This window comes from Haliotis cracherodii, unplaced genomic scaffold (assembly GCF_022045235.1).
Source record: "Haliotis cracherodii isolate W230 unplaced genomic scaffold, xgHalCrac1.p SCAF_13, whole genome shotgun sequence".
NCBI classification, from domain to species: domain Eukaryota; kingdom Metazoa; phylum Mollusca; class Gastropoda; order Lepetellida; family Haliotidae; genus Haliotis; species Haliotis cracherodii.
This window is the reverse complement of record NW_027266268.1, coordinates 29,362,735-29,389,945: the sequence shown is the minus strand read 5'-3', so window position 1 is coordinate 29,389,945 and position 27,211 is coordinate 29,362,735.

The following is a 27,211-nucleotide window of genomic DNA, read 5'->3' as shown; positions in this document are numbered from 1 at the left end:
GATATAGCTCTTACTGTACTGAATGCTGTGATATAGCTCTTACTGTACTGAATGCTGTGATATAGATCTTACTGTACTGAATGCTTTGATATAGCTCTTACTATACTAAATGCTGTGATATAGCTCTTACTGTACTGAATTCTGTGATATAGCTCCTTGTGTACTGACTGTACTGATTGCTGTGATATAGATCTTACTGTACTGAATGCTTTGATATAGCTCTTACTATACTAAATGCTGTGATATAGCTCTTACTGTACTGAATGCTGTAATACAGATCTTACTGTACTGAATGCTTTGACATAGCTCATACTGTACTGAATGCTGTGATATATTTCGTACTATACTAAATGCTGTGATATAGTTCTTACTGTACTGAATTCTGTGATTTAGCTCCTTATGTACTGACTGTACTGACCGCTCTGATATACGTGTAGCTCTTAGTGCATTGACTGTCGTGATAAAACTCATACTAGACCGTCCTGACCACTGTATTAAATTAGTTCTTTGGATATGAGAAGAAGTGTTCGGAGAAAACACATAAAAAATGCAAAGGCATCCTGGAATGTGTTTATAATATTCATGATGTTTAAAATATCTCGTTTTGCTGACTGTTCTATGCTTTTTAGACATCTGCTTACATATAATAACACAGACGGAACAAAATGTGTACCGGACGAATTTCTGGATGTGTCGTATGAAGAGTGTATCTATGATGACTTTACTTATACACTATATCACAATAAGGAAAATATTCCCATTGTCCCTATCGCACATGATGAAAATAAAATAGCATCCGTAATCTAAAATGAAACAAATACCCTGGAATAGATTTTCATTATATTATTTGTCAATTCTTCATAGACTTGGCTGATATTGTGCCATGGAATTCCCTCACTTCCCTCGAACATGGGTTATTGGTATTTTACGTCCGCTTCACAAGACAGGTGATTCAGATAATTTTGATAATCACAGAGTGATAACGCTAGTATGTATCTTTAATAAAATATTTACTTGTATTATTTAAAATCGACTTGTAACGTAGGCCGATAATATGGATAATAGTTCTGCTTATTACTCGACCGTTGAAGCTACCACTGTTCAGTAACAATAACATGGTATTACCCAGTGTTTCATACCAAAGCGCGTGCTGATGTACTGCCGGAAACAGGTTCACTTACAATTATTGAAAACTTCCAACATCTCTGGGATTATTCAATGACATTACGTGTAGAGATGATAGATCACTGAGCAGATCTAGAGGTTATGCACACTAGATGACCCCAGCAACCCTGTTGCTAGGCTGACGTCACATGGCATTGTTTCGTCGGTGATTCTTGCAACAATTTCCCAAATCACGTCATAGGATATTTTGACATGTTTGTAAACTGTGTGATGCTGGGCCTCGTTCCACAATACAGCGTTTTATAAGTAAGAAATATAGAAGGTTTATTCTTTGTTGGGTTTTTTTCTAAAGCGTTTGATTCTTACAACGTTGTAAATAGGGTGCTTGTTTAATCGGAATGAATTTAGTAGCAACAATTTGATGTGCCCCAAGGATGTATGTTGAGTCCATTTATATTATCTTTTCTAAATGAATTAGCATTAAAAAAGACATAGCAGTTACGCCAACGGTATTCAAGATTCACTGATGTATACCTTATAGCATCAAGTTTATTTACAGACCGCCGTAATACAGCTTGAATACTGCTGAGTGCGGCGTTAAACAACAAACAAACAAACAGGAAAGGGGTTTGCCGTTTTTTATTCACACCTTTTAGCACGTTTCCTCAACCCCTAGTGCTGAGCATGTATTACATGTGTTAACAGTAAATAACCTGTAGAAAATATTAACTTATTCCCCGTATCACTGAACAACTAGCTTATTTTCACAGCGAACGCGAAAACGGGATTTTTCCGTAAATGGAAAATGGACTTACGTGTGATTGTGTCTCCTTTCCACAGAAAAGTCAAAAACAATTTATGAAAGTTATTGCCTCAGTAATTTACCCCACTGCTGCAACATATTGTTTTGCTATTTTCCTATTGTATGCATAACCTCTTTGATAACGTATATTTACAATGAGTGTAGTTCAAAGCGTATCTAAAGTCGATAACAGATACACGTTTTGAAATACACGAGTTGTAAAAAAGTCATTAAGTCCATTATTCATGTACACTTATCACGTTTTGTAAATTCAACGTCGTAGGGACGTCTCTGTTGTAAGGGTTGCGTATGAATAAAACAATTGACCCAACATGGGACATTGCAATGAAGTGTGCAGCTTTTGACATGATCCGCCCACTTAATAAAAAAGAAACGTAAATTTATTTTTATTCCTTACAGGTGCAAGATCGCGTTACACTATGGAAAGGGAACTGTTTCTTGGAATTCTAACACACTGAGGGGAAAAAGGGAGTATTACGAATTTGTTTTTTTATGTTATTGAAATTGAAAGAACTGTTGCTAAATATGATTAAGTCTATTTAAACATCACTCATTCCTGCAACAGTTTGTAAAAAATAATATGTGTCTGGGTAAATTTGTATATTAAAATAATAGTTTAATGACGAGTGGGGTATGAAATGAATTTGCAACCACATGACCACTACAATGTTTGAAATTTGTGCCAAAAAAACCCAGAACCAAAGAGGGATGGACATGTCTTCAGGTTTTCGAGTCAAATCGAAAGTTGATAGTTCTGATGCATGGTTACAGATTCTTCCTCATTTAACAGACTGGCTTTATTAACAGACACCCACCGTATAGTTGGAATACTGTCGTGTGTAGCATTAAGCAAAGACAAACAAAACCATTTCCGGGTAAACTTGTCAAGAATCGCCAGTAGTAAATTCTTCTTGGGTGTCAAGAAGGTAGCAATTGTTTCTACTTGCCTTTTGCGGCAATCCATCGGTCTGTCCACCAGACTAACTCCCTTTTATCAAAGGGAAGCTACTCTAACCCTAGTCTAAGAGACGTCACGTTTGTCAAGAGTCTGCCTGTCCTGTCATAACGTTACGAAGTACAGTCAGGTGTACACACAAAACGAAAGACGGTAACAATTTGGACATATTTCGGCCAAATCCAACTCTTTTAATATTTGGGGAAAAGGTTTCAAGCCGCAGAGGTCTACAAGCACAGAAATGGCTTCTGATCCCGCTAGGCTAGTGTCCTCGCTAAATTGTTTCGCAATTTATATCTCTAAAATTGCCAAAACTTGTAAAATGTCTAGCGGTATGTCAATCAAGGTGATTATGTGCCCCTAGGTGGCGCGATTAAGGGGGTATATAAGGGGTAGTACAATTTTGAATTGTTCTCTCTCGCTCACTGTGCATGCACGGCCTCACACTTGTTTCTTATATTTATTTGATGAACATGTATATTAAAATTGTTCTTCATTTTATGATTTAATGATTTCATGTGTTGCAGACAGTCGTTGAAATGGAATACACATTTGAGGGTAATGTGTACTGTTGTAAGTGATGCCATTGCTTGGCTGGCGAGTCTTTACAATACAGCGTTACTTCATTGAGAAAGTCCATTGTTGGATGCAGTGATGTTGCTTGGCCGGCGGGCCTTTATAATACAGCGTTGTTTTATAGTGAAAGTGTGCATTGTTGGATGCAATGATATTGCTTGGCCGGCGGGCCTTTATAATACAGCGTTGTTTTATAGTGAAAGTGTGCATTGTTGGATGCAATGATATTGCTTGGCCGGCGGGCCTTTATAATACAGCGTTGTTTTATAGTGAAAATGTGCATTGTTGGATGCAATGATATTGCTTGGCCGGCGGGCCTTTATAATACAGCGTTGTTTTATAGTGAAAGTGTGCATTGTTGGATGCAATGATATTGCTTGGCCGGCGGGCCTTTATAATACAGAGTTGTTTTATTGTGAAAGTGTGCATTGTTGGATGCAATGATATTGCTTGGCCGGCGGGCCTTTATAATACAGCGTTGCTTTATTGTGAAAGTGTGCATTGTTGGATGCAATGATATTGCTTGGCCGGCGGGCCTTTATAATACAGCGTTGTTTTATTGTGAAAGTGTGCATTGTTGGATGCAATGATATTGCTTGGCCGGCGGGCCTTTATAATACAGCGTTGCTTTATTGTGAAAGTGTGCATTGTTGGATGCAATGATATTGCTTGGCCGGCGGGCCTTTATAATACAGCGTTGCTTTATTGTGAAAGTGTGCATTGTTGGATGTAATGATATTGCTTGGCCGGCGGGCCTTTATAATACAGAGTTGTTTTATTGTGATAGTGTGCATTGTTGGATGCAATGATATTGCTTGGCCGGCGGGCCTTTATAATACAGCGTTGTTTTATTGTGAAAGTGTGCATTGTTGGATGCAATGATATTGCTTGGCCGGCGGGCCTTTATAATACAGCGTTGCTTTATTGTGAAAGTGTGCATTGTTGGATGCAATGATATTGCTTGGCCGGCGGGCCTTTATAATACAGCGTTGCTTTATTGTGAAAGTGTGCATTGTTGGATGCAATGATATTGCTTGGCCGGCGGGCCTTTGTAATACAGAGTTGTTTTATTGTGATAGTGTGCATTGTTGGATGCAATGATATTGCTTGGCCGGCGGGCCTTTATAATACAGAGTTGCTTTATTGTGAAAGTGTGCATTGTTGGATGCAATGATATTGCTTGGCCGGCGGGCCTTTATAATACAGCGTTGTTTTATTGTGAAAGTGTGCATTGTTGGATGCAATGATATCGCTTGGATGGCGAGCCTTTATAATACAGCGTTGTTTTATTGAGAAAGTGTGCATTGTTGGATGCAATGATATTTCTTGGCCGGCGGGCCTTTATAATACAGTGTTGCTTTTGATAATACTGCATATACTATGCGAGTTGCACTGTATGTAATAAATTATGAAATTCATTTGTAACATATGTGCATGAATTGTTAGTATAACTGTTTGGATTTGCATATACATGTCATGAGTATACTGTATACCCTCCAGTATTGGCTGCTGCATCCGTTGAGGGAACACGGTTCCAGATGTTTTCTTATAAAAGTTTTTATATCTGGTTTTACGTGTTGGGCTTCAGCAAAATATAAATATTCATAGGAGATTGCTGACAATGTATTTACAAATGTGTATCAATGAATATCTTTGTCTTATACTATACGCAAATAAATCGGCCGTGTATCACACAGCGTATTCCCATGTTAATGGTCCATTAGCTTCATCCTGCCAAGAAACCTACCAATTATATGATAAATATATATTAGAGTGAGTCAACTGAATATAGTACAGTGTATTTGACTTTGCAAATGTAGATTGGGTTTCTTTTATTGATATTAGGGGGCACGGATGGCCCAGTCGTCTAAGGCGCCGCGATTCGCTGTGCAGAGTTGCGTCCCTTGGGCACACCAGAACCAATGAATGTGTGTTCGAATCCCGGTTCGCTCGATTAAATTTCTTTTTTTCCAACAGTGTGAAGCCTATTTATTTTTCAGGCGCTTTCAAGTACAATATATTATTCGATAAATACCATTCCTAATAATGTTCGGAAGTATACACGTCCAGCGACAGTCTGAATATTTTGTATGACTGCAAATGTGGTTGAGAGTTAAGTAAACATTATAGACAGCCTCATTCAGCAGGTGCAAGTTTGTGATCATCCCTTTCCTTGAACTAATGCTGGCTGCATTTACAATTCAACTAGTACACATATGACAGTGATTTATTAGCCCCGCTGTTGCACACTGACTGTTGATGTGGATATCTGGAATAGGAAGGATTCATCAATTTAAGTCAGAGCAGGCCAACCAACTGACGTTATCCTTAATCTGCAGTGGCAGATGGAAAAGAATGACATGACTTTTGACACAGGGTGTGAAGGTCATGCCTTACAGGAAGTTGAAGGTCAAGGAAGGAGGTGAAGGTCACATAAGTTCCAGTTCTGTCATCATGTTCTGCACCTTCTTTACCTGCCCGGATGAGTTGGGAGGCGGATTCGTGGAGGACTGAGCTTTAACACAAGATGCTGGCGTCGTCTGTTTACTCTCATTATTATCCATCTGACGTTCCTGGAAGAACTGTTTCATTTGTTCCTGGCGACTGGAATGAGAGTCACAGCTTGTGGATACAGAAGTGCTTTTCTTGTCTTTGCCAGATATGACGGAGCTATAATTAGAAGCCATCTCTGTTCTTCTTAGCTCTGTAACAAAAGAGTAGAGCTATATGTTTAAAAAGAACAAGCTAGTAGTCCAAAGGGACTAACTTGTGAATATTTCGGGTCATAATTAGATCCCAGTACATTTACCTCGTGCTTGTATTAGAATCGACTTAAAAGGGGGTCGGGTGGTCAGTTTCAAAGACTTGAATGATTCCCTAACATCGAATCTCAAATCGTATATATATATAGGTGGAGGATTAACAGTAACAACAATTACAGTAACAACAATTACAGTAACAACAATTACTGTAACAATTATTTCATATAAGCGAGAGATTAACATGAATTTTCCAGTTGATGTTGTCATTGGGGCAGTTGCTGATGTGGTACGAGATGGCTGATTTACTATCTGATTTGATAGTTGAGGTTTTGGGCTCTTTGATTCTGGTGTTGATGGGGCGGGATGTTTCACCTACGTAGGCTTGTCCACAACTACAACCTTTGGTGCTTGGCGTTTTTTTTGGTTTCTGCCGTTGGCTCTTAGTAGTCCAGCTCCCTCAATACCCTACTAAGAGCCTACTATGAACTTATTCAGCAAAAATCACCCTACCTATATATACTTATCCTTTTTAACTGGCTTATTGGCTTTCTAATCATGTGTTCCTTGTCCATCATGCTGTTACAGTGTTATCCCTCCGTTGTTATTACTTAACCTACCTATGTTAATCTCTCTCCAGTATGCAATTGTTGTTTCTGCTGTTCTTGGTACTGTTAATCCTCCACCTACTATATATATATATATATATATATATATATATATATATATATATATATATATATATATATTCTGTAGCATGTTCTTCATTCAGTCTTGCTTGACAACGGTACAAGGATCTATACAGAACTTTGCCTTTAAAGTAATTAAAGAAGTTGTTGTCCATAAATTAATTGTTTCTACTTTGTCATCCGTCAACTCCTAAGTAATGCCTGAAAACAATTCATATTTTCAGAGTTTGCCGCACATCAAAGAAAAGTGACATTTCCATTGGGAAAAAAGACTCGTAGCTTACCTCACCCTTTGCGGACTGAGCAAAGTAGACAATATATTCGGTGATCAAATCGTGCTTCAAATCTATTCATATCGTATATGGGACGAGAAGGTACATTTTAGTTCGGTAAACGTTATGGTATTCATATGTAATGGGATGACTCGTCTCTTGTGAGTTTCCAGGCTCTAGTTAACATCTAAATACAGACTCTTCAAACCATTTACAACACTTGAATACTGTACAAAATGCATACAATTTCCATCCCATACATACACCCAGAAGCACATTCAGAAGAGTATTGATTATTATATAATATAATACATACAAGCAACAAATAATACTCAATAACTTGTTTGATGACAGGGGCGGTCGGCTAGCCTAGTGGTTTAAGCGTTCGCTCGTCACGCTGAAGACCCGGGTTCGATTCCCGACATGGGTACAATGCGTGAAGCCCATTTCTGGTGTCCCCCGCCGTGATATTGCTGGAATGTTGCTAAAAGCGGCGTAAAACCATACTCACTCACTCACTCACTGTTTGATGACAGGCATTGTTTATTTCACTTGGACGAAATGAAGTAGAGTGGATATCTACTCTTTCTATATTGAATTCCCGTGGGGACCTTGGTTAGCAAAGGCAACCTGCATTCTATTGCTTCGTGTAAATATGAAACGTTAACGCCAAAGAATAACCTGTTACCATTATCCGAAGGAACAAATTCCAGTTGGTGTAAAAACAGAAATAGCAGTGAAACTTATAGGACTGGATCACTAAAAACATTGATGACATCCATTGTTCACGATAAGGGTAAGGGACGATCTAATTGGATCGGATAGTACATCAGCTAATGGGTTTTCTGGGCCAAACTGGTGGAAAGAGGCGACTTGATTAGTCGGGTGGTCAGACTCAATGACGACATGAATCATTGCATATAATATCCATCATTGGTTTGCCTTGTCCAGACTCGATATATTGCAGGCCCCTTTGATAGAACTGGACATATTGATGCTGTTATGTAAAAAGCAACATACACGTTCACTCGATGTCCTTTGACCATCGAATATCTATCGAGTTATTCGTAGTTCGAGGAAAGCGAAGTACCAACTTTAGACTAAAATGCAAATGGGTGTCATACCCAGATCGTTAAATTGTGTCATCACTAATAGTATATCGAGAGAGAAAAGGCACTCAGCAATATTCCAGCTATATGACGGCGGTCTGTAAATAATCGAGTCTGGACAAAACAATCCAGTGATTAATATCATGAGTATCGATCCATGCCATTGGGATCGATGACATGCATCAACCAAGTCAGCGAGCCTGACCACCCGGTCCCGTTAGTCGCCTTTAACGACAAGCATAATCGCCTTTTACGGCAAGCATGGGTTGCTGAAGACCTATTAAGTTTGGACATAGCCCTTTCATTTAAACATAAAAATAGCATGTGTGTATGTGTGTGCATATATATTGAGCATACTTTTCTATTTCTATTTCTAAGACATCTGAAGGTTCTAGAGTGCCAATAGTGGATGCTAAACAAAGGATTTATTTCAGCTCAGTGTGTATTTACATTTATGTTCCATTCTTCATCCCTGGCGCATATTTCAATAGACACCATATCGTACAATACTTTGGTACAAGAAAATATTTGTTATACCCTAAATAACATTAGCAGTTATTTGTCTAGAACCAGGAAACACACACCATTCCTATAATTCATTTCTTATGTAAAGACACGGCATTGCTATCCAAATTCATGGAAACATGAACAAATGGCATCTCATTTGAATGGGTGTTTGCAAATTAGTATTTGGGTAACGTACACATAGGAGACAAATTGAATATTTTTTTCGATTATTCGTATGTTAGATATGTTGTAAATAGAACTGAAAACCAATCATTATTGATTGATAGCAGCAAATATTAGAATTACACTACATTCGTACATAACACAGTATTGATAACTGCAGATTTTATTTGTCCTCTGTAATACGCTCGCTATGAGCCTCTGCTTCTATACACACGCCTATACACACGAACTGATCTGAAGCTATTGAGGTGAGATTAGAAAGAACGTGATCGATGCCAACACAATGCAGAGAACAGAACGATGCCAAAATGGTTATATATTGAAGTAAAACATTATAAACAGTCAACGCCCAGCTATTGGATATCTATGCCTGGTTGGTAAGCAATTTAATGGTAGGGTATAAATGAAGAATAAAGAAAAGATTATAGATAACATATAATGCAGTCGATTATAAAATGAAAACGGCTCATCCGAAGAATACATCACCCGCATTAGTTGGATACACCGAAATGGCTTTGGTTCGTGAGTGTTGTTTAACGTCGCACTTCCGCAAAAATCAGCTATTTGATGGCGGCCTGTATATATTTCGAGTCTGGTGGACCACACAAACCAGAGCGTGATATTATTAGCAATGATTGGCATCAGTGACATTAGTACTGCACTGGGCAACCAACAAACAAGCATCATGTGTTGCAGGACATGCTTACCATTTTCGTGAACACCTGGTGTCATTGCAATTTTTCATTGATCTATTCATATCATGTTCATCGGTATTTTGTTCTGTGCGCCCGATGGATTGTTTCGGCACATAGTCGAGACTGGTTATTCTCTGACGTTGACGTTTTGAAATGAGTGAGTGAGTATGATTTTACGCCGCTTTTAGCAATATTCCAGCAATATCACGGCGGGGGACACCAGAAATGGGCTTCACACATTGTACCCATGTCGGGAATCGAACCCGGGTCTTCGGCGTGACGAGCGAACGCTTTAACCACTAGGCTAGCCGACCGCCCCGTTTTGAAATGAAGAGGACATACACATACTGTTACATATTTGTTCAACAGATCCGCTTCAGGTTCTGGTTGGTAAACACCATCAGCCACCAGTAATAGCAACAGTAAGACAGAACATTATAATTAACGTAAACACTAAACTTTGATCGAGATCAAATCTTAGATATCTGATCATGTCGAGGTCTAAACATAAAAATTATATTTTATGCAGTGCAAATAATAGCGTTCTGTGAAATGACGTCTTTGTTTGTCGATGCACATTTAGGTGATGAGGTGAAATTGGGTTTAACGTCGCGTCCAAGATTATTGCACATATATAGCGACGTGCATGCATGTCTGTGTGTGTGTGGCTGCTTGTACTAGTCCAGGCTAATGCCGATTTATTGTGCCAGCTCACTGAGATACCATGCCGCAATTTAACATGACACAGTATACTGACTCCGAGCCGATCAGTCCTTGTTTTAGCCCCTTAATGCCGAGCGCCAGACAGGGTAACAACAAGTACCATCTTTTAACGTCTTTTGGTATGACGCCCGGACCTTCCGCTCTCCGGGCGGATGCTCTACCACTAGACCACGGAGGCCGTCGATGCACATTTAACCCTTTTTGATACATCATTTGGAGATACAGCAACCTATGAATGTACTAGCTGACTTAAAAGATCGGGTGTCCAGGCTCGACTACTCGTATACCGACGACGTGGTACGTTGGTCATAATATCAGTAACTGCATTGTCTGGTCTAGAATCGGATATTTACAGACCGCCGTCATATAGCTGAATGTTTCTGACTGCGGCGGAAGCCAAACTTACTTACAGCATGAAGTCGCAAATATAACGAATTATGAAACAAACAAAAAAACATTCTACCAACAGATGTGATTGGCATTCGTTGCGCATGTCTCGAGGTTTTCGTTTCGGTAAAACGTTATATGTTGTATGCTATGAATTATATACGCACACGAAACCTGAAGCTCTACCATTCACACGTGTCTCCCCTGAGTCTATCTCGAGGTATACGGCTTAATTACCTCTGCATCAATAATCGATGATAGATACGGATGACACTCCGCCCGCCAACACATAGTAAGCTCTTAACAGACAATAAGGCAACGGATGGGGATGGGCTGGGGACTAGGCATTGTTCATATTTCATTTGTACCTTAGGACAATGTCATCCAATATTATATCCAATATGATATCCAATAGAGTGAGTGAGTATGGTTTTACGCCGCTTTTAGCAATATTCCAGCAATATCACGGCGGGGGACACCAGAAATGGGCTTCACACATTGTACCCATGTCGGGAATCGAACCCGGGTCTTCGGCGTGACGAGCGAACGTTTTAACCACTAGGCTAGCCGACCGCCCCGTTTTGAAATGAAGAGGACATACACATACTGTTACATATTTGTTCAACAGATCCGCTTCAGGTTCTGGTTGGTAAACACCATCAGCCACCAGTAAGAGCAACAGTAAGACAGAACATTATAATTAACGTAAACACTAAACTTTGATCGAGATCAAATCTTAGATATCTGATCATGTCGAGGTCTAAACATAAAAATTATATTTTATGCAGTGCGAAGAATAGCGTTCTGTGAAATGACGTCTTTGTTTGAACTCTTGTTGTCGATGCACATTTAGGTGATGAGGTGAAATTGGGTTTAACGTCGCGTCTAAGATTATTGCACATATATAGCGACGTGCATGCATGTCTGTGTGTGTGTGGCTGCTTGTACTAGTCCGGACTGATGCCGATTTATAGCGCCAGCTCACTGAGATACCATGCCGCAGTTTACCATGACTACCCCACTCAGACACAGTATACTGACCCCGAGCTGATCAGTCCTTGTTTTAGCCCCTTTATGCCGAGCGCCAGACAGGGTAACAACAAGTACCATCTTTTAACGTCTTTTGATATGACGCGGCCGGGGATCGAACCCGGGACCGCTCTCCGGGCGGACGCTCTTCCACTAGACCACGGAGGCGGTCGATGTACATTTAACCCTTTTTGATATATCATTTGAGATACATTAGCACTCAGCAACCTATGAATGTACTAGCTAACTTAAAGGATCGGGTGTCCAGGCTCGACTACTTTCGTGTCGTATAACGACCACGTGGTACGTTTGTCATAATATCAGTAACTGCATTATCTGGTCTAGAATCGGATATTTACAGACCGCCGTCATATAGCTGAATGTTTCTGACTGCGGCGGAAGCCAAACTTACTTACAGCATGAAGTCGCAAATATAACGAATTATGAAACAAACAAAAAAACATTCTACCAACAGATGTGATTGGCATTCGTTGCGCATGTCTCGAGGTTTTCGTTTTGGTAAAACGTTATATGTTGTATGCTATGAATTATATACGCACACGAAACCTGAAGCTCTACCATTCACACGTGTCTCCCCTGAGTCTATCTCGAGGTATACGGCTTAATTACCTCTGCATCAATAATCGATGATAGATACGGATGACACTCCGCCCGCCAACACATAGTAAGCTCTTAACAGACAATAAGGCAACGGATGGGGATGGGCTGGGGACTAGGCATTGTTCATATTTCATTTGTACCTTAAGACAATGTCATCCATTATGATATCCAATAGAGCTTTTAGCAATATTCCAGCAATATCATGGCGGGGGAATCCAGAAATGGGCTTCACACATTGTACCCATGTCGGGAATCGAACCCGGGTTTTCGGCGTGACGAGCTAACGCTTTAACCACTAGGCTACCCGACCGCCCGATATCCAATAGAATACCTCTCTGCCTGTATATCTGAAGGTCGCGTCAGGTGAACCTTCTAATCAGCCGATAAGCTTCGAAGCCTTTACATTCTCGGTACGATTTGTTTGTTTGTGTGTTGTTTAACGCCACACTCAGCAATATTCCAGCTATATAACAGCGGTCTGTAAATAACCGAGTCTGGATCAGACAATCCAGTGATCGATATCACGTTGGTTGGTTGGTTGTTTAGTGCGGCACTCAGCAATATTCCAGCTATATGACGGCGGTCTGTAAATAACCGAGTCTGGACCAGTCAATCCAGTGATTAATATCATAAGCATCGATCCACGCAATTGGGATCGATGAAATGAGTCAACCAAGTCAGTGAGCTTGACCACCCGATCCCGTTAGTCGCCTTTTACGACAAGCATAGTCGCATTTTACGGCAAGCATGGGTTGCTGAAGACCTATTGTACCCTGGATCTTCACGGGGCTCTCGGCACAAGTGAGTGAAACATATCTAGGTTCTGTATCATGAAAACTCACAAAATCGTTCCCGAATGCAAACAGAAAAAGTCTGGTCGTTTATGGTTGTTCCTTTATTATACATACTGTCGTTTGTTAAATACAGTAAATAAATTATGTGTTGTGTGAGTGTTGGTTTGTTAACTAACATACGGGCCAACAACATGAATGCCCTATGCGTTCTACTACTTATATTTGCGTGCTCCAGAAAGCCATACTTTATTATAGGTGTATATATTGTACATGAGTAATTATGTTCTGTCTTGTTGACACGAAAAGTTCAAGGATTATTTGGCTGAGACTGGAATGTCACCTGTCTGACACATGGCTATTAGGGGGTATGTCCGTACGCAGGATACGTTCGTCATTTCGAGAACACCTGGTGTCATCACTATTTGATAGTGATTAATAAACACATGCAAAATGTTTGGCCCGCGAGGATTGAAGGTTCGAATTGGTCGCCAACTGTGCTGGTAGTAGGAGACGATTAAATGGATAGGTCTGGTTCGGTCATTCGGTTCGTGGCGTTGTCAACATATCTGAATAATATATGAAATAGCGTAATCCTCTGAGAGATAGGTGACGTATATTGGCTGTTGGTTTACGCCTAAATCAGCAATAGTCCAGCTTTATCACGGCGGCATGTAAATAATCTGACCACACAACCCAGGGGTTGGTATGAGGAGGAAATGCCCACCACTCCCCACCCCCCACCCCCCACCCCGCCTCTTTCCACAACCATATTCTACTCATCCTACATTGATCTATCATAAATATTGCTATTCGCGGCCAGAATTGTTTGGAATTTTGTTATTTGTAATTAAACAAGAATAAAACTTATGTGAAGGATTATAATCAATTGAAATAGCACTATACACAGTAATAACTGACATTCGAAATTACTCTATATCTTATCGTACAAGTTATTGTTTGTTTGTTGTTTAACGCCGTACTCATCAAAATCCCATCTATATGGCGTCGGTCTGTAAATAACCGAGTGTGGACCAGACAATCCAGTGATTGATATCGTGAGCATCGATACGACATGCATCGTATAAGTTGACTTCATTCAGATAAGCTACAAGTTAGTGATTAGAAGTAGTATTAAAAAGGCATTAATATATTTTGAACTACGTAAAAACGTTCACGAATCAATGACAATTCAACATTCAAGAAACATGCTTCATAGAGACTGGGGGCAGTCGGGTAGCCTAGTGGTTAAAGCGTCCTCTCGTCACGCCGAAGACCAGGGTTCGATTCCCCACGTGGGTACAATGTATGAAGTCCATTGCTAGTGTCTCCCGACGTGATATTGCAGGAATATTGCTGAAGGCGGCGTAAAACCATACTCACTCACTCACTCACTCCTAGTGAGTAGACTACTACTCTGCCAAGAGACGGGCCATCTCCCTTCTATAAAAATAGTGTGATACTGACAATGACCAACTGACAGGAGGTCAAGACAATAAATGTCGTTATTTTCTGTCAATAAACATTCTAATGCAAAAAGCAGATTGTACAGAATTTACCCCAGAACGTGAATTACAAACGACTGGCTGGTTGATCTATATAAAACAACCCGTCAACGCCAGAGTGAGTGAACGAGTGAGTGAGTATGGTTTTACGCCGCTTTTAGCAGTATTCCAGCAATATCACGGCGGAAATTGGCTTCACACATTGTACCCATGTCGGGAATCGAACCCGGGTCTTCGGCGTGCCGAGCGAACGCTTTAACCACTCGGCTACCCGACCGCCCCTCAACGCCACAGAATAACCTGTTTCGATTAATAATGTCAACACTACCCTATTGTAAAACAATATTGCTTGAAATGTTTGTGATCATTGAACCGTTACAAACTGTGATGATGATGTCACAGCAATGGGTTTTAGAGGGAAAACACCATCATCGTATTACTGAGATCCCTCATCCAGAATACCAGAGAAGCTGGAGACCAATCCGACAGACAGAGGCAATACGATGAAGCACCCTCGTGGCATTGGCTTCCTTACAAACAAGACATGAGCAGTTTGGCCGATAAAGGATAATGGAAATATCAAGAGCTTTGTAGCTAGAAAACAGCTGTAGCTCCAAAAACACTTGAGCGATAGAAACGCTTTTATCAATAGATTGATCTCAAGAACAGTGTTTTGTCATCTTTGTCATCAACTCGTTTGTAGCATCTGTACTAAACATATATGTACTCGTCGTGCTTGTAGATTGATCTGGTCCTATTATATAGAACAAATACAAGTCTTTCAGTTCCTCTCTAGAACACATACTTTGATAACTGTCTAATAATGAGTTGAAAGGAATACACTATATATTTCAACATACTACGTGAAGGTTTGTAAAGCCATGTCGTGTGTTCTATTTGATAGATTTATATTTTTGTCTTAAGCTTGCACTACTCACATCGCGACACATATTTGCAACCATCTTGTGAGGAATCTGGGTTAGAATCTGTCGCCAATGTCGTCAAAGACGACTAAACGGACGGGTAGTCAGGCTCGGTGCCTTCGTTGACAAGGCGAAGATCGATGCGCATGATGTCAATCACTGGTCCAGGCTCCAATCTTTACAGACCACTGTTATGAAGCTGGAATAGTGCTGCGTAGGGTGTCAAACATCAAACAAATATGTATTGTGTTGTGTATAGGATATCGGGTTTTTTGGTTTTGGTTTTCTTTTGTTGTTTAATACCGCACTCAGCAATATTCCAGCTATATGACGGCGGTCTGTAAATAATCAAGTCTGGACCAGACAATCAAGTGATTAATATCATGAACATCGATCCACGCAATTGGGATCGATGACATGCATCAACCAAGTCAGCGAGCCTGACAACCCGACCCCGTTAGTCGCCTTTTACGGCAAGCATGGATTGCTGAAGACCTATTCTACCCCGGAATCTTCACGGGTCCTATAGGATATCGAGTGCGGCCGCATTACCCCGATTGATCTTTGCATATGTGCTTTGATTGGATTAGAGGCATACAAAGTGAGCACATTTTTGTGGGGTTAACACCTGAGGCAAATTAATTTTAAACATTTTCTGGTATCAGTTATTTTCATTAACATACATTTCAGCCTCTTCCCCACCCACCGAATACCAAATGGCCGGTCCTTAAACAAACAAACATTAACAAAATGAAATGACGTTTATTGTGCTTTTAATCTCTTGAGGCGGATGCACCGCACATTTTAAATTGGTTTGAACTCAAAAATTTTCCATTGTGTTACTCTAGCTTCCTGTTGACTGCCTCCAACAGGAAATAAAAAGAGGATATAGCTAGCAGTATGGCTAATGAAGATAAACATCAGAGCGTCTTGACCTGGTTATCTGCCTTGCTTCCTTTTCTCTTATATCTGGTCGTCTCTAGTCCAAGAAGATCCGATCAAGCCTGTACACTACCGTATCGATATTCTGGAGCGGCTTTTATCACTTCCATTCGGAACAAGCCGATTAACTTCTTTTTCGAAAAACAAAATTCAGATATGTTGGTTTGAATTATTTTCGTTCGTTCGTTATCTGAAAGCTTAGATAACTCGAATTATCGGATTTAGAGACCCATGTAAAGAATCCTATGTTTTCCTAAATTTCCATTCAAATGGGAACGATTTGATCAAATGATCAAAATACAGATACCATAAATTTCACTTATGCACGGCTGGTGATACATATTACCATGCATCGCGTACATTTAACGCCGATAGTAATATATATTACGCTACGTAATAAAATATCGAGATTAAACAGATCGGTACATGTCTGTTGCCGTGACGGCGGGGTTTATTTTTTCCAGCTATAGAAAAGATAAGAATATGGTTTATTATATTGTCACACTTCATACGGTAATCATGTTCATACAGGAATATATCGGCGGTCGGATAGCCTAGTGGTTAAAGCGTTCGCTCGTCACGCCGAAGACCCGGGTTCGATTCCCGACATGGGTAGAATGTGTGAAGCCCATTTCTGGAGTCCCCCGCCGTGATATTGCTGCAATATTGCTAAAAGCGGCGTAAAACCATACTCACTCACTCATACAGTAATATATATACGTATGCATTAAATGTTTGTTTGTAGACAGTGAGTTGTCCGGCCCAAAAGACATATGAAACACATATAAGCTGGTAAATACATAATACAAATAATAATGATTAAAAACTACATTAAATACATTAAAAGCACTAGATGTGCCTCAAAAGGATACAAATGACAAATGTTGGTTGCTCTGCGAAGCAAACTTTAAGGTTGTAATACTATAACGGTAACGCTATTTTTCAGGGCCCGAGGACTTCTGCAAATGATAATGCCCTGAAAAATAGCGTTACCGTTATTATAGCTAAACTGGATAGAATTTGTAATCAAATAAAAATAAACAATATCGGTTTTGAAACATTTAGTGCAATCAACACGAATTTCACTGACCCACTTTTACAAATATGGAAACGTCATAGAACAAACCAGATGACGTCCCTATTGAACGTGACGTCACCTTTTCTATCCCTGTGACGTCACCTAACAACGGGCGTGATAATGGCCCGTCGTCAAGCAATATGAGGGCAGTCTCAAGTTACAGTAGCCCACTCATTTCTGATAACATGTGGGCGGTTTAATAATAATTCTATCCATTTAAGCCATGATATTTCACATAAGTAGGGGAAGCTACAAATTGCATAATACCAGCATCACGATAATAGGCCATAAAGATCCAAATCGGGGACGGGAAACCTATCAGGAGGACTTCTTCCAACGTACATACATGGAGGATACATGTAGGGCTAAGATGGAACTTATACTGTATTATTATGGTAGCTACTTAAGCATTCTTTGTAATCAGTATTCAAATAGAATTAACATTAAAGAAAGTAATGTATGTGAACATTGTGGTAGTATAGATACTGTTAGACATTACATGTTTTACTGTTCAAATGTATTACCCTTTTGGATAGAATTTTTTAAGTGGGCGAAGGTTAATGTACATAATCAGATTATGATAATTACAGAGATATTGTATTGTATGGTACAGAAGGAGGCACAGAGGAGTGTACTTTGATGAATTATTTACTACTGTTAGCAAAGAATATTGTGTACAGATGTAAAGTAACTGAAACCGACTGCCTTTTTAGAATATTTAAAAGAGAACAAGAAATACAATAGAAAGTACTACAGTATAACAATGTTAATCTTGCAGAAAAAATTAAATGTGTACTGAATAATTACTGTAAACTACGGTTATAACGAACACGCATATAACGAACTGACGGATATAACGAACTTACTCTTTTGGTGCCGGCTATTTGCTGTAGTCATGCTGTATAAATGCTTATAACGAACTACGGTTATAACGAACTAAAATTAGTAGTCCCTTTGAGTTCGTTATAACCGTACTTTACTGTAGATGAGTATTATTGCTTTAAGCAACTCAAACCCAAATATAAACCCTGGTATGCCAGTCCACGTGGCCATATACAGGGCCCTTGTAAAATCGTGGACAATTAACATGAATACATAATGTCAAAATAAATATATAAAAAATAAATAAAAGAATTATGGCAGCTTGGTCAGTGGGAGACATACTCAAAAAAGGGCTATACAGTAAAGAAGCTTTTTTGCCTAAATAAAATCTAATATCTGAATATAATTCACAATTGATCAAAAAGTGAGTTTCATCATCAACTTTGTCATTGTCACAAAATTTGCAAATACGTTGGCGAAGAGGAGTAGTGGGCGTGAAAATCGACCAACTTCAATTTCTAAAGGCACGCAACTAAGCAAAGACAATCTGCTGATCATCAGATATTTCCAGAACAGTACGTGCGCGAATGAATTTTTAAGGGGATCCTTAAACAATCTGTAAGTCCTCAACATGTTTCCATTCAATTTTCCGGCATCGTTCCACAGTTGTTGATCCAAATTTTAGCGATCAGAAGAAGTAAGCGTACTTTCAATATTTTTTTAATCAATTTGTAAAACATTATAATCGTCATAGTCTGGTAGCTGTAGATGCTGAAATATTTTAAGTTTTCTAATGATTTTTTAAAAGTAATGACCAAGATCGGACAATACTTATATTTCCTATCGTTGAAATATTGTTAAAAGTTTCCCATTATGGATAATTAAATTTTCAATTCTTTGTTAAGCGAAGGTTAACAAGCAACCCATTTCTCCCCCGACAGCCAAATTTGGACTTTTTTTTTCCATACCAAGAACGGAACTACGCGCCTAATTCTGGATAGCGTTGATACGACTAAATTACACGCTGTCCTCAGATACATGTAGGTGGTGCATATGATATGTATATGATAGTATAGGCTGAACTATTGTGCAAAGTATTAAAAGCATCACATGGCATACCACACAGAGATTTAGTTTTACTGATTATTACCATGAGAGCACCTACCCTTCCTCCTCAAACCGAATTAGCTATTTCTTTAGCCGTGAATGTTCCTGTAACCAGATGCCAAGGTATTTATATGCAGAAGCCAACTTGAGATCATCATACCACACCTGAATAGTCCTGAATAGACCTGAATAGTCTGTAATGTACAATTATCTTTTTTTACATTAACTGCTCTGCGATTATAGCTATGTCATCAGCGTACAGAATCATACTAAGCATTGTTCCAAAATCGATACGACAGTGCAGCGTAAATAATTAATTTCATGGGCAAAATAAATGATAAACAAAGACAACGATGCGGGTGATAAGACACATCCTTGTTTTACACCAGCAGCTTCCATTGATAGATAGATATGGCTGGTTAGTTTTAAACAATTTAACTGCATGATGTTTTCATTTTTTCCATTTATGCCAAGCCGTGTGAGACAATCTCGGTTAACTCTATCAACAGTTTTTTTTATGGCGTCAATGTAACATACAAAGGTCAAACGTTTCTTCTTTTAAGAATTTTCTGTTTTTAATAAATGAATATAATGTACACATAATTATGTTCTACGCTGCTACTTTTCCTTCGGAATCCATTCTGCTTGTCAACCAAAACATCATTGTAATCGATCTATTTAGTAAAACGGAGGTTCAGCAGAGATTTTACAGGGTACTGATATCAGTGGAAACGGTATCCTGAGGGGTCTAGTGGATGAGGACTGACTTTTTGAAAGGGAAAGTAGCATATTGTCTCCACATTTGAGGACAAATGTTATTATTGAAACCCAAATCAATGATAATAAACAGACTATCTATACAGACACTATTTTGAAGTGCTTCGGCAGAGATAAAATCTGAACTTAATGGAGTTCATTACTTCTTCATTGGTCAAGTATTTGCTTGTTTGTTTGTTTGTTTGTTTGTTGTTTTACGCCGCAGTCTGCAATATTCCAGCTATATGACGGCGGTCTGTAAATAATCGACTCTGGTCCAGACAATCCAGCGACTGACACCATGAGCATCGATCCACGCAATTGGACTCGAGATTCAACCGTACCATTGTCCATATCTTCAGTGATCTTCTGACAAGAAAACATTGACGCAGAGTATCAAAGTTCCCCGCCATATGTGATGCCTCACAAACGCATAATTATGATGTTACTGAAAGGCATGAAGGAACATAACTATATTAACCACAAATAACACAACGCGGTTGTGGAATTTAAAAAAAATTTCTTTGAGTATTGGGCAATACAGTTGATACATTTGCATAGGGTAGGTCTATCTAAAAATAGTTTCTTGTTTAACGCACTCAACAGTATTCCAGCATATGAAGGCGTGAGTCTGGACCAGATAATCCAGTGACTGACACTAAGAGCATCGAACTACGCAATTGGAATATGATGTTATGCATCGACTAAATCGGCGAGCCTGACTACCCAATCCTGTTCGTCGCCTCTTACGGCAAGCATGGGTTCTGAAGACCTATTCTAGCCTGGGTCTTTATTAATTTCTTTATTAATTTCCGGCACAAATGTAAACATGTTGAAATAGTATCAAAACTGCCAACAACATTGGCAGACGCACATACTCAAATAATAGATCACATTCTTTTTACACTTGGCATTTGGTTATAATAAAATGTAAATGAAAATACTAAGGGCTCCGTATGGCAAAAAAGTCATACTAGATAAGGTCTTTTTGTCACAACCACAGGTGCACAAACGCAAAATATTATCACGTAGTTGGAGAACATTTCAATACCGGGACTAATCAATAACGGAGATTCCTCGTCTCTTGTTTTACGTTTTTTGGTCAGTTTTCTTTCTGTATTTCTTTCTTTCAAAGAATAGTAATTGTGATCATGATGAGTTGAGTTGCTTGGTCTTTTTCTATGTACTTTTTTGTATCCAGTGTCAGTAACTGTTGTGGAATGTGGTTTATTTTGTAACAATTACTGGTTTGAGTTCATATGATGATGATTGATTGGTTTGTCGTTTAACGCCGCACTCAGCAATATTCCAGCTATTTGACGGCGTTCAGTAAATAATCGAGTCTGGACCAGACAATCCAGTGATTAATATCATGAGCATCGATCCACGCAATTGGACCGATGCCTTGCATCAACCAAAGCCTGACCACCCGATCCTGTTAGTCGCCTCTTACGACAAGCATAGTCGTCGCCTGATATACTGTAGATGTAAGATGTAACATAACAATTCATCCATAATACTAAACAGAAGTAAAACTGCTTGTCCATTCGGATCAGTCTGACCCAAATTATTCCGCTGATAATGCATACGAATCAAAATCCGTAAAAATTGCAATAGAGACATCATTAGAAGTTACCAAAAGTGACTGGGATATCAATATTGCTTGTTGAAATGATTCTATGAAATTTGTTTTCCCTGCATCAATATTTGGAGCACCTGTGACGGGGCCATAAAACTGATCTGTTATGTAGACAATATCGCTTGAGGCAGTGGCTGCTGGGAGCTGATTATGACCATAATACCCCTCATAGCCTTCGGTGTTAACTATGTGACTGTAGAGAGCTGTGCCTTCATCCAACAGATTATCGAGGTCAGTGGAACGCAAATAGATGTGAGCCATGGGACACAAAATATACGATAGCGATCAGAGCTACGGCTGTACATTGAATTCCATTAAACGGTTGAAAAATACGACAGCCTTGATGCAAATTCTCCGACACACTACTCCGATTTTGCTTTGACTTTGCTACCAATCGTTTCACACGTGGCCATGTGCGATGTACTGATAAAAAAAAACACGGGGACTGGGTTAATTCAAAATATGGAATATAACTATTCCAAATTTTTCCAGTGAACGTGAGCATCCAAACAATCGAAAGTTTAGTACGTAGAATGTGGAATTCAGCCATATTACATTTAAATTGAGATGTCGTCGTTGCATATTCAGAACATATTTTATATTATGCTGATATTTACGATCTCCGGAGTACAGTTCTTCTTTTGTATGCACCGTGAAAATCAGAAAATTAGTCCTTGAGGAAAAAAGGACATCGGATTACACCTGAATGGTTTAATAATGTCAGCTAATGACCAGAAACGGTCAGATGCATCAATTAACTTTGATTTTGAAGTATTTCTTATTGCTGGAAAAGAATAGCATCAACATTCCACCCACATGATTTGTATGTTTTCTTTCCGTAAGTGCGTGTCTTGAAATTTCAAATAAACCAAATTGTCGACATACATGCTACAAAATTAACGTTTCCCGTATACTTCCCCGCCTTAAGGGGGGGGGGGGGGGGGGGGGGTGAATAATGAGATTCATCTGATGACCGCACTGGGGCAATCTATGACATATAACTATCGTCAGATTTCCACTTATAAAGAACACTGGCCTTAGCGGAACGTCTCCTTTCAGGGCGTGGGATCACGACGATCGGTAGCCATACCAATTGTGCCAACATTTCCAAACTTCGCACTGTCGCGATCGGTGTTATGAACGTTTACATTACGGTGCAACTTGTCAATGCTTTCCGTACCGCTAAATAATTATGTTTCACTTTTGTTTTGTGTTCTTTGGAATCGCGATTTACAGCGCAGCCAATCGCACTGGAACTGGAGAATATCGGACCTGTAGGGCTTAAAAAGGATTTTCCTTTAAACGTATTACTCCTGTTACCATTGAGCATATATAAATTTCAAGTTCAGAATACAAACATTGTAAAAAATTATCATAGGCAGCACATACGCATACGTAGCGATGTCTAACCAATTGGAATTCGATTCTGTTAACCCTAGCCCTTACCTCTGCGCTTTCTTAAATGAGTTAAAAATTAGCGTTGCTTAGCGTTATTTCAGCCATATAGCGACGAGAACAAACAAACACACACACACACACACACACACACACACATACACACACACACATACACACACACACACACACACACACACAGTGTGTCATAAATACAAAGTTATATTTAAAAGCAAATGTGTCAAACATATATTAGCAAAACAACATGATGTATAACTGCTTAAACCACGGCATATAAGCACTTCCAAAAAAACGAATTTGGATATCATTGCGTTTATAACGTCTAAGTGATGCCATTGACTTTGCTTTTACTTTGAATTCAGTGAAATTGTGAAGGTCTTAGTGTGTTGTTATAATATATATACGCAACAACGGAGCCGCCATGTTTAACACAAGTAACTTCCTGACTACCGATCCGCTCGTTAAACATACAACGGTTACAGTCTAGGCAATCCATATGAAGGACACCATATATGTTTTCAATAAAGTCAATCACCTCGTGGTCGATAAGTGTTGACTTCTTCAATATAGTCTCTCGGTACCAACACGGGCGTTAAAGTCCCCGCATATGCACGTAATTCCATAGTTCTTATGTGCATAAAATTTTCTAACAGATTTTCAAAAATCATTGAAATTTCTAGGTAAATAACATCTGTAAAAGACTAAAACTAAAATCAGAATCTGGAATAGATGGAAGTTTACACCAGCTAATGTCATTTTATTTATTAATGTAATTTAGATTCAGCATCTAAATTTTCAACACAAAATTGTTTTGTGAAGAGTTGTGAAATACACCAACTTCCCCAGACCCACGTTTAGCCCTCTGATCGACATGATGGCGAATATTCCCATGTCGGATATAAACGACCACCAATATACATCCTGGGTTTTTAAAAGACCCTCACGTTTTCCGAAAATATTAGAGTTTAAGTGTGACTATACGGACGGTCCAGAGGCTGAGCCGCACGTTTTTCTCTTCATTAACTTGGGGCACGGGTGTCCCAGTCGTCTAAGGCGCCGCGATTCGCTGTGCAGAGTTGCGTCCCTTGGGCACGCCAGAAACCTATGATTGTGGGTTCGAATCCCGGTTCACCCCAATTATGTTTCTAGGTTTGTCACCACCATACCCGTGCTCGTGGGTTTCACCGAAGTGGTAAACGTCTGAGACCTGCATCACTTCGGGCTTTCCTCCCACACAGCTGACACGCCGTGATATAACTTGAATAGTGTTAAAAGTGGCGTTAAAACCCAACTCACTCACTCACTCACTATTCATCTACTTCTTCTTTAAGTGGCATTTAGAAGTTGGGATGATGAACAACGCAATGAATGCGACGGTTCTGTGTAGATACTAACACTCTTATCAAGCAAGTGATACGACTTGTTTGTCTCTACATCAAAACGTCGTATTCATTGAAATAATAAGTTATATATCTCTCTTGTTCTATTCATTGTTTTTAAAAAGCCGTTTGCCTTTGAAACGGAAGTTCTTACTCTTGATATTTCGTTGATCATCGTCTGTAAGTATACACCAATATTGAAACTTATCAAGACGTTATTGACCATTAAAATTCAAGTATTTTACATGTAAATATACATTGTCAGTGCAAGAGAGTAAACCAGTCAAGAACAAATTCCACTTGGCGTGAAAGGCAAATGGCTGTAGAAATTAATTATATGAATGGACACTGACATAAGGTTTATACGTTATAGCAATCCAAACCTTACTTTCATCGTTGAATTTTTCCGCGAGTATGACGTATTTAGGGCTAGGAATCCCCCCAAGGGCGGAACTGTGATGAAAATAACAGCGGATTATTTCCTTAAAACGTATGACAGTATGCCCAACGGTTGGCACTGATTCCGTAATCCTTCTGCAAAATATATACCAGCAGAAAATTAGATTTTCTTGCAGGCGCGTGATTTGATAATATGCCATTATTGGTGGTCTGAATAATGGACGCAGTTCCAACAGACCTGGCGTCATAAGCTACAGAAAGAGTAAAGACAATTATATCTGTCACGCCAGGGCCCGGAAATGAAAGTATTAAATATTTATGACTGGGTTTTGAAGGGTGTTTTGTTTGCAACATTCAAACAACGTTATATGTGTTACAGATAGTGTGTAAAATCTGACAATGTGTAAAATGACAGAAATGTTCACTGAAAAGTTATTTGACAGATCTACTGAACATTATTGAGAAGTTTAAAAGGGCTTAAAACACCACAATACACTTATAATGCGAGGATTATAAAATGTTCACTGAAAAGTTATTTGACAGATCTACTAAACATTATTGAGAAGTTTAAAAGCTTATAATGCTAGGATTACAAGCCAAGAAATATACGTTGACTTTCGTTTTTTAACCATATGAAACATCAAAATGTTGGAATTTTTTTTATCATAATATAATAAATGGATCGATGTAAAATACCTGAAACATTTAGGCATTTTGTAAATTACATAAGCGAAAATTTCGGTCATGTTACACATTGACTATGACAATTACACGTGCACACACTCAATTAAACACGATTAATATTTTCTCTTCAAAGTTTGGGTTCATTGTTGTTTCTCATTTTACTTACAAATTAACTATGGACCCGTGAAGATCCAAAATAGAATAGGTCTACCGGAACTCGAGTTTGCTGTAAAAAGCGATTATGCTTGTCGTAAGAGGCGACTTACGGGATGATGTGTTCAGGCTTGCTGACCTGGTTGATGCATGTCATCGTATCCAAACATTGCGTAGATCGATGCTCATGATGTCAATCACTGGATTGTCTGGCCCAGACTCGATTATTTACAGACCGCCGTCATTTAGCTGGAATATTGCTGAATGTGGCGTTAAAAAACAAACAAAACAAAACATATTACCTATGACATACCTGTCTTGTGTAAGGCCTCAGCATATGCGCCCCATACACACCTTGTACAGGTGCGCGTCCAATTCGCGTTCTTGAGTAATATATGGTTAATTTTCCGTCCACTGTGTCCCTGCCTTACATCGAATAGTCTCCAATCAACGGACACGTACATCTGCACACTTCAACGAGTGTCTCTTAGTCAACATAGGGCACGAGATCCTCTGCTGATAATTAATTAACAGGTGGCCTCAGCTGTTTATCGCCATAGGTGCGCCAGATGTGTAGACCAAACCAGGTCTTTACCTTCAGTAGCTGATTACTTCCAGTGTACTGTTTCCTGATAGACCGGTTGACTGTGATGCTATCGATCTGTATCCCATCACTGCAAGCAGGATGCTCTGCATCTAGACCGGATTAGCCTACACCAGAGTTAGCTGCAGACAGCTATTGATCATGATGATGATGGCCGTTAGTCGTTCCTGTGACATTTGATTATCAGCTGTAGATGCGCAGTTGAGTATTGGTTTTCACGTTAGATATATGGTACGTTGGTGTTCATTAGTCCCAAACATACTGTTGCCATAGATACAGAGAATATTAACAGAGAGGGAGTAGTACCATTCGTTTGTTATTTAACGTATCACTTAATAGCTATAATCCAACTGTAAATAATAGCCTGCAAATTTTCGGTCAAGATATTATGATAATAAAAGCGACATAACCCTTTTCATAATGATAATAATACAAGGGACACAAACATGATAATCATAATATAAAATGCTAACTCCAGAGAACAATCAGTCTCGATTATCTGCCGGCTACCATTTTGGAGTAATATGCAAAATAATGGCGAAAATTATATGAATTGTTGA